This window comes from Hemiscyllium ocellatum, chromosome 4, assembly GCF_020745735.1.
Source record: "Hemiscyllium ocellatum isolate sHemOce1 chromosome 4, sHemOce1.pat.X.cur, whole genome shotgun sequence".
Taxonomy (NCBI): domain Eukaryota; kingdom Metazoa; phylum Chordata; class Chondrichthyes; order Orectolobiformes; family Hemiscylliidae; genus Hemiscyllium; species Hemiscyllium ocellatum.
Genome location: NC_083404.1, coordinates 44936736 through 44953205, shown reverse-complemented (window position 1 = coordinate 44953205; position 16470 = coordinate 44936736). Strand labels below are relative to the sequence as shown.

Genomic DNA, 16470 nt, shown 5'->3' with positions numbered 1-16470 from the left:
GTTCTGGTATGGAATCATAACAATATTGCCCTAGTATAAACCATACATTTTATGGACTTTAGTTAGAATATTATAATCCAGTGACAGCTAATATTCTCCAACACTATCATTGTTGAACAGATGCTAATTTTGTGCTCAGTTTATTTCCTATGCAATAGGGTGCTAATCAAACACAATCTTAGTTCATTGCAACTACAACAGAATTTAATGCAATCCTCTGCATTTAGTTTTGTACAACAAAAATATTAACATTCTGCATCTCCTGCTTGGTGTAAAAGGAAATCAAGACCATGAGGAATTGTGATTAAGGTCAAGAATCACAAATTTGAGATGGACATTTGTAATTAAATCATCATCTTATTGTTGTATAGAAACATAGAGGGAGATGATTTGGCTTCACCCAAAGTGCTAGTGCAAATTCTTTGCAAGAACTATCAGTTTGTTTCATCAGGATCACAGTCTTAAGAACATAAGGTATAAGGATATTAGGATTTAGGCCCAGATGAGGTGTAAGTTCTTCACCTAGAGCGTGGTAAATCTATGGAATTCGCTGTCACCCCAAGCAGTTAAGGCCAGCAATTGAATATTTTCAAGGAGATAGATATAGTTCTTATATTTTAAAGGGAACCAAAGGGTATGGGGAGAAAGCAAGTAAGGCCACAGTCGACCCAATCTCTCATTAGAGAGAGGCATCCGGTGGTGGGTTTAACCTGAGGAACACCATGACTCAGTTGAGGGGCAAGGTGAAGAAGGCAGGAACTTAGCCAGAATTGGAACTGAATCCACACTGTTCATATCACTCTACAGTACAAACTGGTCATCTAACCAGCCGAGCTATCCAAAACTCTGACAAAAGTAGGAAGATGATGCTGAGAAGGATGACCAACCATGGTCATACTGAATGCTGGAGGAGGCTTGAAAGACTGAATTACCTATTCCTGTTCCTATTTTCTATTTTTCTTTGTTTCAAGATGTATGTCTCTGACTGCTCATTGCACTTTATCACTGCAATTTCTTTTGTTTTCCAAATCATATGTGGCATCCCCTTTTTGAGATTTCCTATTAAATCAGCTTCCACTATTCATTGAGACAGTATTTACGATCACATTTGAATGGAAATTGCCGATGTAAACATGTAACAATGTAATTATACTCTCCTACCATTGGTAACACTATAGCTATTATAGATATGGAAATAGGTATTAATGATGAGAACAATAACAGAAATAACAGGCAGAATAAAATGTTCCATGTATCCTTCATAATCTTAATGCTCTCCGTTTTGATATGGATTTATAATTATATTTCACCTTCATAACGCTTAAATTTATTTTAATACATTTTAATATTTAAAAAAGTGCGAGCTTTTGTTTTTCAGAAGCCAAAACTGGCAGTATAGTATTGAATCAATGGACTTGCAGTTTTAGTAAATTAATTTGGGGTTTAGTAGCATTAGTACAATTGCTAAAGGGTAGTTTGAGAGAGAGAAAAAATTGCTGTCTGATGCATAGCTGCGTTTCTGAATTGTTAATATTGATAGTCAGCGATCAGTACAGTGGAGGAGGCGTGACTACACTGAACAAATTGAGCTTGACTCATATTCCCCTATCACTCCTCTGCCTGGTTGCAGCATACGTCAGTAATTTAATGCAAGAAATTAAACAACAGGGGAAATATTGTAGAGTAATGTAATCGTCAACTTGTAACCTTCTCCCCACTAGGCACATACTGTGCAACCGCTGTTTGCTTTTTATTGATAGCATCTTATACCAACAGAACTGAACACAAACAAGCTACAAAGTTAATTCAAGTCAACGGAACCCAAGGCGTGTTTTTTTTCTGTCTCTCTGCATTGGTATATTTGTTCCTAATAAAAGGCGCTTCGGTAAGTTGGCGGTTTCTGCAAAAAGCAACGTTTAGTATTTTTATTAGGCTCGTGTATAAAACGATTATAAACGATTACGAGGTGCATCTATATAAAGTGTCACGCAAACTGCTTACGTCTTTGCAAATGATGCACACACACATACACGCAGAACCAGCTTAATACTCGCAAGTTGCATTTTTAAAAATAAATATCACAATACACGGAGCTGGGTGATTGGTTGACCAGGGATACATTCTTACCATAAACCGTAAAAAGAGATTTCGTTTCTCAAGAGACTGTTGCATATTTAGCGAAGCCGATTGTTTTGTTGTTGAAAAGGGGAGTGAATTTATACAAGCGGTTTTGAGGAAACGAACTGCTCTGTAAGTATAATGTAAAGGGGGGGAAAAATGCATTGAGAGCTCTGTGTTTGTATGTATGTACGAGACAGAGAAAGGAAATTGGATACCGATATCGGTCCCTTACCCTTCTGGGTGTGGAGCGTTAGTTAATTTGCTCTGGTATGTCTGTTGGAGCTTTGAAGGGACAGGGATCACTGTGTATGTATGTGTATATTTCCTTAGATACCGCGTTCCCTCTTTTACTGTTGTAAATAGCTGCAGAAAACACCGTCGTCCGGAGCTGAGCTGTTTTGTTACCGCTTATGCCTCGGGTACACGCACACAGGGCTCAAGGTGGCAACATCTGAATACATATTAAATCACTTGGAGATTTCAAAAATATGTATTTTTTTAAATGTTGCAATTTAAAAATAAAACATTGCGACTGAGCTGGGAGCGAGACAGAAGGAAACAATCTCTGATTCACCCATTGCATTTGTCTTGTGTAATATGTTGTGCAAAGAAAATTACACATCGCGTTCAATAATGCTTAACAGACCTTGCATAAAGTTACATTTGTTTTTCGTGGGGGATGGCGTTTACCCTTAAGATTTGCATGTAACAGCTCCCCCGCCCACCCGTCACGTACATTGAGTTGAATACATGAAATTATTCTCTGAGGGGCACAGTTAGAATTGTTGAAGCAGTAAACCTGTACTGGTAGGGAAACTATAATATTCAACTTACACTCAGCCTCAAGTTTGTACCACCCACTCTGACCTCTTCTGGATGTCAGTTAACGTGCAAGGCTTTCACTTTTATTTATGGTAAGGTGCACCAGTAACTGAACTCAGAATGAATTATTTGGCCTGAATTTGAATAAAGAGATTTAAATAAATGTATATTTATAAATAGAAGGTAATTACTAAACCTTTAGTTTATTCATCATGTCAAGAGATGGGGGAGAATGCATGTTAAATTCTCACGTGGGGGTGAGAGCCGTGGGGGGACAAGCCTAAAACAACAAGGTGTAGCAGTTTACATTGGACTTCATCATTGCCCTTGAGCTATGTGTGGGTTGTAGTGACATTAAGAAGAACCTTGCACATGTAGATTGGCTCTCTTGAATTATGCTTGAAAAGACACGTGTCATCATGATGCTGTGCAACACTTTGGGTTAGTGTTAGGGCCTTACATAGTGCTGGTTGGAGGTTGGCTTTGAGCCAGTTGCTTTGAATGCCAATTGTATTTCAAATCTTGAAAATAACATTATTTTATAAGAACTGGAACAGATTTGCTAAAAGACATATGTTTCTTATTCACAGTATACTCAAAGAGACAAATTAAACAACACAATCTGTCTTAATGTGTTGCTGATGCCATTTAGAATCAGAATGTGGAGTAAAACTCAGGCATGAAGTTACCAAACTGACTGTGTGCCAAAAGGGATCTAAATTAAACCCAAATCATCTAAAATACAGAATTTCACTTGTAATCTTCCAGAAATAATTCTCATTTCCATTCATCAGCAATATGGAAGGGTGGGAGGGGGAATTTGTTCTTTACACAGAAAGTGACCCTTTGCTGATACTGGTGTACCCCATACACCATCCCTTGCTGAGATTCTTGCTGATTCACACTGGGGCATAGGATTATGAATAATGACCTGCTGTCAGTCATTTATTTGATGAAGTCAAACATCACACAACACCGGCTTATAGTCCAACAGATTTATTTGAAAGCACAAGCTTTCAGAGTGCTGCTCCTTCTTCATGTGCTGGTGAGGGAGGATATATTATACACACAATTTATCATTTCAAAGGGTCATACAACTGATGTGAACTTATTGAACACAACTAGATGGCTGTTAAGTTTTTAATCAATTAGAACCTCCACATTTATTTGATGTACTTTGGTATTAATACCTATTTAGACGCACACAACATCCATCATCTCTACTTCATTTTAGCTCGCTTCTAAGGATGCTGGGACAGATGAGCGTTCCATATTGTAGTCTATCACAGGATAGTCCAGCACAACAGGAAACCATTCACCCCATCCAGTCGCTGCTCACCTTTTTGAAGTTCAATCCTATTAGTCATCCCTCACTTTTAACGTACATGAGTGTTCAAAGCATCCTGCCTTGCCTTGCACTTATGCACTTTGGTCCCTTAGCCAGAGATACCACACCAACTGCTGTATTTCTTTGATGTTTAGAACAGGCACAAAGCCAGGAAGCTTATCATGGTCGTTAGCTGGCCTCAGTCAAGTCAAGATTGATAGCCATCACTCAAGGGGTCCTACTATACTAAGCATAGCCCAGTCCATTAGCAGTATTGTTGCTTGAACACGGTCAGTCAGCTGCTCAGAGCAGTCAAAGTCAGGATCCTCTCTTCATGAGGTGTGAGGAGCTAAATGTCAGGCAGTACACTATGCATCTTGGTTCCGTTGTGGGCTGTTGTGGGCTGTTTTCCTCCTGGAATGAGAGACTGGAATTAATGGAGATGAAAACGGGTGGCGCAGCTGTCACTGCTGGTGGAGGTGGGAGTTGTCATGAGTGAGTGGACAGTGCAGAGGGCATGCAGGGTTAGTGGTGTTGGGTTTTGAGATGGGTGAGAGTGAGTGAGGGAAGATATTGCAGGCAATAGCGATAGTGGTAGAGCATGAGCCTTGGTGGGAGGTGGGTACAGTAACAGAGGTAGAATGAATATGAGGTATCTGAGAGAAGGTAATGCCACTTATGCTGGCATAGCAAAGAAGGTAATTGACCTTTTTCCCTACAGTGCTGTGAATTCCCTCAGTCGACTGAAATTGTACTGTCAGATGGCAACCACAGGCAAGGTTTGGTGTCATGGCCTCTATTGCTGTTCCGGGGGGAAGAGGAAATCCCACTTCTGCACCACCCCCCCATCCTGCAAGACTGCTAGATTCCAGCCTGCAAGGTGGGGCCCAAATATCCTTTCTCTGTCATATCTGGAGTGAGTGTCAGGAACTGTGCATGGCAGCCTGTGATGCACAATGGGCTTTCAATGATGGTATCTGCACTAGGCATGCTGATCCATGCCAGGACATCCTGGGGTTCCAAGTTGTTTTGGGTATAGCAGGTGATAGAAATGGATGAGAAGGGTGAGGTTGGGGCAGGGTAGGTAGTTTGGTATGCATCGAGAGAATGCATTTGTCACCATGGAGAGAAACCCTTCATGAAACTTAGTGAAACTGGTACTTAGACAAAAAAAGTGTAGGATTTAGCCCATAAGATTTCCCTCCTGAGGAATCTAGAATTAGGGGTCACAATATAAAGTTAAGATGTCTCCAATTTAAGACTAAATTGAGGGGAACTTTGTTCTCTTAGAGTGTTCTTTGTAGCTGGAATTCTGCATCACAGAGATCAGTGAACCTTGGGTCCTTGAGTATATTCAGAGCTGAGGGTAGACAGATTTCTGATTGAAGTTAAAGGTTATTGGGGTACGCTGGAAAATGAAGTTAAGGTCACATCAGATCAGTGTTGATTGTATTGATTGGCAGAGCAGGGTCAACAGCTTAATGGCTGTTGAAGCTTTAGCTTGAATTTCTTATGATCTTATAAGTAACTTAAGTTTGTCCAGGATTATAATTTATGAAAGATTTCCCACTATGATGGTGAAACTGACTGACCTGGCTTTTTATAACATTAGTTTAGGTTGCGTAACAAACAAGTGAGTTTAAATGGCAAAGGACTTGACTTCAATTAATACATTTCAGGACATCTCAAAATGCTACACAGACAGTGAAATACTTCTGAAGTGTCATAATGTATGGAAATAGAACAGCTATAAATATTGGGCAACAAGCCAGAAAAATGCTCCTTCTCTTCAAAGAGAGACATGGGATTTTTCATGTCCACATTAGGGCTGTCTCAGCAATGGCTCAGTTGGTAGCAATATTGACTCAGGCAGAAAGTTAAAGTCATCCTTTCAAACTTGAGCACAAAACTCAAGGTTAACACTCCAGTGTTGTGTATTATTGCTGCCTTTTGGGTGAGATGCTGAACCAAGGCCAACTTGGGTAGGTACAGAAGATCCATGGCACTATTTTGAAGAAGGGCAGGGGAATTTTCCCAGGGCCCTGGACAGAATTGATCACTCAGTCAGCACCACAGAAAGCATCTAATTTTGTCATTGTCAGCTTGCTGCTTATGGGGATTTTCTAAGTATAAATTAGCTGCTGAATTTTCAACAGTGACATTAAAAAGTACTTCATTGGCTGTCTGATGGTGATGAAAAGTGGAATATTACTGCAATCTTTCTATTTTATACAGGGCAGACAGGACCTCAGCTTAATGTCTCACCTGAGAGGTGACGTCTCTGACACTCCCTCAATGGCACTATGAAATGTCAACCAAGATGATGTTCTGAAGTTTCTGGTGTGGGCATGAACCCACATATCTCACAGCAGAGACGAGAGCTGATATAAAGGTATTCCGCTTTTTTGGCACTGTATTAAGTATCTAGTCCTTCTGGTATATATGGTATACATATAATGATAATGGCTTCCAACAACTTGTATTGATATAGCCCCTGAATTTTGTAAAAGGAGCTCCACAGGATATTATTAAACAAAATTTGATACAAAGACACTGAAGGAGATATTAATGAAGGCAGATGACCAAATGTTTGGTCAAAATGGTAATTCTGAAGGTCTGCTTGAAAGGACAAATGAGAGTAGACGGACTCCAACATTTAGGCAGCTATAGGCATGACTGGCAAAATCAGGGATACTCAAACAGCTAGAATTAGCCGCTTGGTGTTATTTGAAGAGGGTCTTGTGCTGGAGGATGTAAAAGAAATAGTGTTTGGGTAAATCATGAAAGAATTTGAAACAAGGAATGTGAATTCTAATGTTAACATGTTGTTAAATTGGGAGTCAATCTCTGCCTTTCTCCCTTTTGATTTACCTAACCTCTTCATAACCTAACCTATGTTTCTCATCTGAACTGCTCCAAATGTAAGGTAGTCCCACATTCTAACCACTATTTGGGTAAAGAGTTATCTCTTGAATCTCTTCTTGGATTTAGTAGTGACTATCTTATATGTGTGGCCCCTAGCTTTCGTTTCCCCTACATCATCAAGGCCTTTCATAACCTTATCAGGTTACCCTTGTTTTACTCTTCTCGAGAAATGAATGTGAGCAAATGCAATCTTTTCGGATAAATATAACCTCTTAGCTCTCTCAGAAGGAAATAAAAGTATCAAAATACTGGCGTATTTTTCCATGGAGAATTGGAGACTGAGGGGTGGTCTTGCAGAGGTTTATAAAATCATGAGGGAATTGGATAGGGTAAAAGACAGGTCTTTTTCCTGGGTAGGCGGAGTCCAGAACTAGAGGTTTAGGGTGAGAGGGGAAAGATTTAAAAGGGACCTAAGGGGCAACGTTTTCATGAGGAGGGTGGTGTACGTATGGAATGAGCTGCCAGAGGAAGTGGTAAAGGCTGGTAAAATTACCACATTAAAAAGGCATCTGGATGGTTATATGAATAGGAAGGGCTTAGAGGGATATGGGCCAAGTGCTGGCAAATGGGACTAGATTAATTTAGGATGTCTGGTCAGCATGGACGAGTTGGACCGAAGGGTCTGTTTCTCTGTTGTACATCTCTATGACTGTATGATTTGAAATGACATACTGGTCATACTGGACCTCCAGCATAAAATATACAAGACAAGTTGGATCTGTATTTCTCATTTGTCATTTACAAGTCTGCTTTCTGGTATCACTTTTGTAAACCTCCATTCCATTTCTGCAGTGCCCTTTCAATGCAATGTGGAGACTAGAATAATCCAGGTTGCATAATATATTTCATTTCTGTTTTCTTAGAAATGTGGAAATTTGCTGGGTTGGGAAAACATTATGACATCAAATCTTCCTCTTGCCTCTCAGTGTTATTAGAAATTACAAATCATTTACTTCCAGCTCGAAATTGAATCTTATTAAATCAGAAACTGATTACAGAGGAACCTCGATTATCCAGCATTCGATTAACTGAATTTCGGATTATCCGAACAAGATCGCAAAGTCGCAATGCTTGGCTAACTATGTAACCCAGCATTCGATTATCCAGCATTTGATTAACTGAACAAAATATTCACCGCCCGTGTCCTTCGGATAATTGAGGTACCTCTGGCCTCATTCTTTGACTACTTTATGTTGATTCATGCTTCATGATGTAGCGCATCAGAAGTAACCCCCAATCATGGTCAAAGCTGCAACTTTTAAAATGTTTTCTTGATTTACAGAACCATCATAAAATGCCCAAAACGAACCTAGAAAATAGGAGAGTGTTATTAAGAGCTGTGTTCTGATAATTATTCAGTGTGTAAGTAGGAAATGGAGTAATGTTTATTTTGTCCTTGCTTCATTCTTGGTAATCATTTCTTGATATTCCTTGCTCAAGTCACAAAGATATAGTGTCTATCACATTTTAGGGGCTATATTGTAAATTGATACTCTCCATTGAGAAGAAACTATTGTTGTGGTGAGTGATTATATGCCTTCCCTTTGAGTGATCAGTTGTGTAGGTGGCTAGCTTGAAATGCAAAGTGATGCCAGCAGTGTGGGTTCTGTCATTGTACCAGTACATTGGAGACTCTGTCCACTCATTGTGTTCTATTCATATTGCTTGCTTCTTTGTCTTCACCATTTTCCGTGCTCCATGAAGACCATCCTCTGGCACCCTTTGTCCAGGCTGGGCATACAGCATCTGTACAAAATACTGATGTGGCCACATTTGGAGTATTGCGTACACTTCTAGTCACTGCATTATAGTAAGGATGTGGAAGCTTTAGAAAGGGTTAAGAGGCAATTTACTAGGATGTTGTCTGGTATGGAAGGAAGGTCTTATGAGGAAAGGCTGAGGGATTTAAGGCTGTTTTTGTTAGAGAGAAGAGGTTGAGAGATGACTTAATTGAGATATATAAGATAATCAGATAGGGTGGACAGTGAGAGCCTTTTTTCCTCAAATGGTGATGGCTAGCACGACGGGACATAGCTTTAAAATTGAGGGTTGATAAATATAGGACAAGAGAGTAGTAGGGACATGGAACGCCCTGCCTGTAACAGGAGTAGACTCGCCAACTTTAAGGGCATTTAAATGGTCATTGGATAAACATATGGACGAAAATGAAATATTGTAAGATAAATAGGCTTCAGATTCATTCCACAGGTTGGCGCAATATCGAGGGCCGAAGGGCCTGTACTGCGCTGTAATGATCTGTGTAATGTTCTATTTCTGGTCAGTATAGCCAAACCATACACCACATCATCATTGCTAGTTTGGGATCAACTAACACCACTTTTGAGCTTAGGCCACTTAGGACTTTATTGCTTCTGACTGGAACAAGCATCTCTACAGGATGCATCTTATTGTTCCTAGCTTCCTTTCTAACTTACTTTGTGCTTACTTTGACATGACCAGCCTCTGGCTTGTATGACTTTTTAACTCATGAGGAGAGGTGGCAGCTTATTGTGGTCCAGCGCAGTGTCTGTGTCAAGTTGAGTGAAAGTCTTTAGGTAGGGTCAAAAGGGACAGTGGTCAATCAGATGCTATCTCCACAGTGTGAAGTGGCTTGTCTGTTTCCAGTCCATGGGTTAGCCACAGTCAGTCCTGCAGGTCAGGTGTAATGAACCATGGGATTACCTGTACATCAGCTGGGATGCTGTAGATACATCAGGCGTGGGGTTGAGTCAATTCCTTCTCAATGAGAGAAAAGGAGGAACTGAGTCCGATGGAATTGGATGGAAAAGCAGTTAGCAGTCATACAAGAGCAGAAGAGATGGTGAGATGTCCCCATGAATGAATAGGAAGTACAAAGGACCAGAAGAGTGAGTAATTTGGGAGGATGAGGTGGGTGAGTGCCATTGTGTGGATTTGCGACAGCACGATGGCTCAGTGGTTAGCACTGCTACCTCACAGTGCGAGGGACCCTGGTTCAGTTTCACCCTTGGGCACCTGACTGAGTGAAGTTTTCATACTCTCCCTTTGTCTGAGTGGCTTTCCTCTGGGGGCACCAGTTACCTCCCACAGCACAAAGATGGACAGGTTAGGTGGATTGGCCATGCTAAATTGCCCATGATGTCCAGGGAAGTGTGGGTTGGCTATGTGGTTACAGGCATGGGGGAGTGGGACTGGTTGGGATTTTCTTTGGAGGGTAGATGCAGACTTGATGGACTGAATGGCCTGCGTCCGCACAGTAGGGGTTCCATGATGCATGTAATAGGTGAACAGGATGCATAGTTCCGTCCTGTACTGTTCTGTATCCGTCATATAGAGTCATAGAGATATACTGCACAGAAACAGACCCATGGGTCCAACTCATCCATGCCGACCAGATATCCTAACCTAATATAGTATCATTTTCCAGCACTTGGCCCATATCCCTCGAAACCCATTTTGTGTATTCCTTGAATTTAAACAAAAATCATGATTAGTTCAATGAGCAACTAGAGTATGTTCCATACTCAGTCTCTAAAAGAAATCTACAGTGAGCATAATTGGAAGTCAGATTACGAATTGTTCTAGATCTCAGATGTTCATTTTTCAATTACAGAGCATACCTCTGTAATTAAAACTAGTATTGATGCTTTACTAGTATCCCAGCATCAAGGATCATAGACGTATGGATTTTCAAACCTCAGTGAATCCTCTTGCTTAATGTAAAAAAAACATTGTGTTAAAATAGAAAAGCTGACTTGCATTAAAATAGGTTACATGAAGGTTATGCAGCGTAATGAAATAAATCATTAACATTGATTCAGGCTTTCTGATACAAATGTTAATTTAATAATTGTTTTGAAATTTATGGGTATTTTGCACTTTATAACGTTTTATAAACACTTAAACTGACAGAAATAAAATTTAATTCGGTATGGAGCTACATGCACAAAACAGCTTACTTTAGTGAGTTGAGTGCATGCGTGAATATTAGCCAATCTATGTGAATGTACACTTAGTACGTGAGGTACAGGGATATCGGCCTTTTAGGCCTTTCAGAAGCTTTGTAATGTAGTGATTGAAAGGCTGATTATATTTTGCTAAAATATTCTTCAGCAATTAATGAACAATATTTCTTATTTTCTTACAAAAGAAATGAGTACGGTACTTTTTCCCAAGCGATTCTGTCTCTCTTTTCTCCTCTCCTCATTCTGAGGGTTGGGCCTTGGATATCGGTTGGATTGGTCCAAGATCATGGGTAAAGTATTTCCAGTGATTTACTGTTGCTTTCTTCAAGTTGGTTAAGCAATCCTGTCAACTTTGGGCACGTTGGATGATTTACAAACTGACAATTAATCTGTTCGGCCAAGTTACAAATACATCTTCCAATCATCTTGACATGAGAGCCAAACTCAGAGATTCTGGCCTAAATGTAGAAATGCTATAGCTTCTTTGCAAGACCTCCCACCATAAGATTAGCCAACTTCTAACAAAATCACATTAAAAGCATTGCTCAGTTTGACAGAGAACTCCTGTACACCAATCAGAACTAGAGTGATTGGGCTGTTAAAAATTACACCAATTCAGATTGTTACACCAAAGGAAAGGATGACTGTTCACTCCCTTTAGCCTGCTCCTTCATTCACTATAATCATGACTAATTGATCAGGGATCAACTTCACCTACCTGCCATGGCTAAGTATCATTTTGTAACCTTGCTCAGCAAAAATTTGTTGAAGTCAAGATGTAAAATTGTTAATTGAAATAACATCTACTGCTTTTTTTGGGTCAGAGATTTCTACACTCTGATCTACCCTTGCATGAAAAAGTGTTTCTTCAGTTCTCTGTAAACACTGTATGCATTCACATCCTTGGGCCCTTGATAACATTCTGGTGAAATTGAGCTGCATTTCTTCCAATTACATTCGTTATCTCGGATCTCAACCCTCTCCAATCATACATTGTTGGGTTTGATTGGAGGGAACCTCATTTGTGTATGCCAGTTGTTACATCAAGTGTTTCCTGATGCAGTTTTATCTGCAGCCTCAGCTTATCACACTAACCAGTGCCTTTATGGCCATAGGCTTTCTCTTTCATATATGCATCCAAGGTAAGCAGGTCAGGCAGCATCCGAAGAGCAAGAGAATCGACGTTTCAGGCATAAGCCCTTCATCAGGAATGAAGGGCTTATGCCCAAAACGTCGATTCTCCTGCTCCTTGGATAATGCCTGACCTGCTGTGCTTTTCCAGCACTATACTCTCGACTCTGATCTCCAACATCTGCAGTCCTCACTTTCTTCTCCCTGCATCCAAGAGAGTATGTAGATAAATGTGAAATAACCGTGTATTCTAAGCAATAATTCAACAAGACAGTGACCATATTGTTAGCCCAGAGGTGGACTGTTATTGGGTTGAATCTTACAAGGGTTTGAGTGATGTGGGTGGAATGGTGTGAGGGTGTGGTGAGGCATGTCTCAATATTGGCAGCATCTCACTGCATCTTTTGTGAATTTGCCAAGAGATAGTGCTGTGTAGCATCAAGTTGGGAATTAAAGCTTGTTAAATCCCTCACTAATGCTGCAACTCATCTTATTAATGTTTGACTTACTATCTTACCAAATACTTCGAACAAAATAGATGTTGAGATATCTGGCAGGGAAATCGGGTGGGCACTTCGCTAATGGAACTCACTGCTTGCTCCAAGTTGCAAGTCTTCATGTTGCACACCGTGCACCAGTCTGTCAGGCCATACTCCATGAATTCCAACTGGTGCCACACACCGAGAACCCCATCGCACATCATCCACTTACAGGGCACTTCAGTGTTACACCTCGGGCTGCACAGGTAATTCTCATTGTAATGCTGCTGTAAAGACATCAAGGTCATGGACTAGATGAGGTTACATCCCTGAGCTCTTCACTTGGGCTGTAGGATAACACACTGTGATTGGCATCACTTCCACAAGCACCCACTCCCTTCAGCACCATTGCTCAGTTGCAGCAGTGTGTACTCTCTACAAGATGTACTGCTGAAATTCACCAAGACTTTTTAGTAAGAACCTTCCAAACCCACGAGTACTTCCACCTAGAAGGACCAGAGCAGCAGTTACATAGGAACACTACCACCTGCAAGTTCCTTCGAAACCATTCACCATCCAGACTTAGGAATATATCGCCTCCCCTTCACTATTGTTGGGTCAAAAACCTGAAACTTTCTCCCTAATGGTATTGTGGGTCAACCCACAGCAGGTGGATTGCAGCAGTTCAAGAAGATAGCTCATTACCTTCTTCTCAAGGGGCAACTAGGGATGGACAATAAATGCTGGCCTAGCCAGTGACACACCTATCCTTTGGGTGAGTAAAAGCAAAGAAGAAAGTTGTCATCATTGTCAACAGTCTTAAATGAAGTCTTCGCTCAGAGCACAGTAAGTCTGTATCAGCCTCTGATACCTTGGACATAGTCAAACAGCCACCTGGGCGATCAGAATCAAAATGCTCTCCACATAAGGGATGAGAATCCAAATGTCAACAACACACTACTTGCCTTCTCTCTTTCTGCCCTGTTTTCTTTTCTCTTCCTGGAAGGAGGTATCATGAGGTATAAAAGTGGGTGCAACAGCTCTTACTTTTGACGTCGGTGGGATGGCTGTCATTAGATAGTGCAGAGAGCATGCAGGGTTAGTGATTTTGGGGGCTGGGGTGTGTGACAGTGAGTGAAGGAAAATGTTGCAGACAATAGAGTGGTGGAGCGCAAGCCTTGCTGATAGGTGCCAAGATAGAGAGTACGAATCTGTGAAATTTAATGCCACAGTGCGTGGTGGGCATATGGATACCGAATGAATTTAAGGAGGAAATAGACAGATTTTTACTTAGCTAAATTAAATGATTATGGTCTAGTGGGTAGGAAAGGCCAAGGTGAGATCAGCCATGATCATGTTAAATGATGGAACAGTCTTGAGGGGCTGAATTTCTAGTTTTTATGTTCATATTACTTTGAGGTAACCGAGAAAAGATGGTGCCACCTATGCTGGTAGAGAGTCATTGACTTTCTTCCTGCATTGATATGCATTCCTCAAGATGGCTGAGATTGTACTAACCCAAGACTGTGGAGCAGGCTGGCATGGTCTGGTATAGTGACCTGCTCTGCTTGGACTGGGGAAGAGGACATCCAGCCTCTGAATCGTTCCATCCAGCAGGGCCACCAAACCCCTTCTCACAAAGAGAGGTGTCAAATTTCCTTTGTCTGCCTTGTCCAGGGCAAAGGTCAGGGACCAATTAGGGCCGCGCAGACGAACACTGCTTGTCTGTGTGCACAATGGCTCTCTAAAGATGACACTAATGATGATCCATTCCAAGACATCCTGACAGTGGTGGATTATTCCAGGGACAGTGTGTGGTAAGATGGAGCTAGAATTGGATGGAAGGGATGCTGTTGGGATGGATAGGTGGTTAATGAGGTGAGTTTGGTAAGATAGAGCGAGAAATCTTTGTAGGCTTCGTGGCAAAGAACCCTCCAAAATACTCAGTGCCCTTTGCCAAAAACCATAAGGTTTGATTGTCCAAGATCCAGATTGATTCAGCAGGAGGTTGAGGGGTGACCTTATAGAGGTTTATAAAGCCATGAGAGACATAGGTAAGGTGAATTGCAAAGGTCTTTTCACTGGGGTGGGGAAGTTTAAAACTAGGGGGCATATTTTTAAATTGAGAGGAGGATGATTTAAAAGGAACCCGAGGAACTCCATTGCCACACAGAGGGCGGCTCATATGTGGAATAAATTGCCAAGGGAAGTGGCATACGTAGGTACAGTTATAACATTGAAAAGACATTTAGATAGGCACATGAATAGGAAAGGTTTAGAGGGGTATGGGCCAAAAGTGGGCAAATGGAATTAAGTTTAGATTGGGAGACTTGGTTGGCACAGACCACTTGGACCAAATGGTCAGCATTTTGGATTATTTGAACTTGATGTGATAAGCAAAGGAATTTTCCTTTTCACCAGATTTTATTGGAATTCTCATAATTTTTGCACACTCAGCCAAGAGAGTATTTTGCAGCAGCACCTTTTGAAGAGGTGATTTCCTTTCTGGGTTATTTGTGAGAAATCACAAGTTTATTAATAAGCTTTACAATTTTGGTACACACGGTTAGGTTTATATATCCTTTTGATAAGAAAATGAGCTAAACCTTTCTCTGTTCTGTCAGGTGAGGATAAAAGATCCCACTTAACTGTTGTGAAGAAGAGCAGGCACAATATCTAGTGTTCATCCCTCAACCAACATCACTGAAACCCTATTACTTGGTCATTATCACACTGGTGTTCATGGGAGCTTGCTGAGAGCAATTTGGCTGCCACTTCCTTAATTTACAAAATAGATCGCATTTCAAAAAGTAATTCAATTTCTGTAAAGTACTTTGGGAGGACTCAAGATTGTGAGAGATACAAATCTTCTCTTTTTCTCCTTGGCTGAAAGACCACATTTATGCTCCTCAGTGAACAAAGATGAGAAATGACTGAAATTAGACTCTGTATGTTGAGTGAGTTCCTGATTTTTGTTCTGAGATTTTAATCTTTCTGTTCTAACAATTGTTTCATATAGTTTGAAGAAATTATACATCCAGTACCTGAAATGTAGAAACACAGAAATTAAGGAGCAGCAGTAGGCTATTCGGCCCTTCAATCCTGCTCCACTTCTCAATATGATCATGGCTGATCTGATTACTCACCATCTCCATCTAGCCCTTATCAAGAATTGATTTACTGTCTACCCAGTCGTAAAAATATTCAAAGGATCTGCTATCACCCCTCTTGAGAAAGAGAGTTCTTCCTTGCATCCAGTTGTCCAGCTGTTAGAATTTTATATGTTTCAAACAGAGCCCTTCTCATCCATCTAAGCTCAAGTGACTACAGGCGAAACCAAACCAATCTCTCCTCATGGGACAGTCCGGCCATCCCTGGCATTAGCCTACTGAATATTGCAGTTTCTGAAAATTCCTGCTGTAATTTTACTGGAGTTACTGGATTTCATGGAAATGATGTACACAAATATGCAAACCTGGTTCTATATGTTAAAAAGATTTGTGAAAATTTAATAACATTTGATGCCCAGCAGTTTTCTGATGTAAGTATACACAGAGATAAAATAGGTGTGAAATACTTCTAAAGTATTGAGGGCAGAAACAAATGTATTTAATAAATATGATCATTTTTCCTGACTCATTATCTTTCAGTATAACAAAAAGGAGCATAAAGTGCAAGCAAATTGCTGACATAGAACAGAAAGCATAAGGACAAACTATTC

General features: G+C 40.6%; 1 protein-coding gene across 1 annotated transcript in view; it reads left to right on the top strand.

Moving 5' to 3' along the window:
• Positions 1 to 1666: 1666 nt before the first annotated feature.
• The window catches only part of znf516 (zinc finger protein 516), a 152189-nt gene continuing 137385 nt past the window's right edge, over positions 1667 to 16470 (top strand). Inside the window, exons 1-2 of the mRNA XM_060823113.1 lie at positions 1667 to 1885; positions 6506 to 6662. The gene's annotated coding sequence lies outside the window, so the exon portion shown is untranslated. The remainder of the gene's footprint in view (positions 1886 to 6505; positions 6663 to 16470) is intronic.